The sequence below is a fragment of the Etheostoma spectabile genome, chromosome 1 (assembly GCF_008692095.1).
Source record: "Etheostoma spectabile isolate EspeVRDwgs_2016 chromosome 1, UIUC_Espe_1.0, whole genome shotgun sequence".
Lineage (NCBI taxonomy): Eukaryota > Metazoa > Chordata > Actinopteri > Perciformes > Percidae > Etheostoma > Etheostoma spectabile.
In genome coordinates, this window is record NC_045733.1 from 31,023,884 (window position 1) to 31,024,106 (window position 223).

Sequence of the window (223 nt, forward strand, 5' to 3'; positions counted from 1 at the left end):
GTTTAGTTGAGCTGGTCTATTGTTGTTTAAATGTTAAGTTGCTCTACAGTCATGTGTAATATAGTTCGATGTATAAATCAGGGGGCAAACGCTCATTTGCATCCTAAACCCCCAACATATGAATTGGCTTAAATTACTTTATGTTAATTATAATATACTAAATATAGGTTTTTGCCTGGAGGCACATGTTGGTCTTCCAAAGAAAATAATTAAATAAACAACA

General features: G+C 32.3%; 1 protein-coding gene across 3 annotated transcripts in view; it reads right to left on the minus strand.

Annotated features, from left to right (window-relative positions):
- Nucleotides 1-223, minus strand: part of LOC116687332 (protein arginine methyltransferase NDUFAF7, mitochondrial) — a 23,133-nt gene that overhangs the window by 18,886 nt on the left and 4,024 nt on the right. The window lies entirely within an intron of this gene.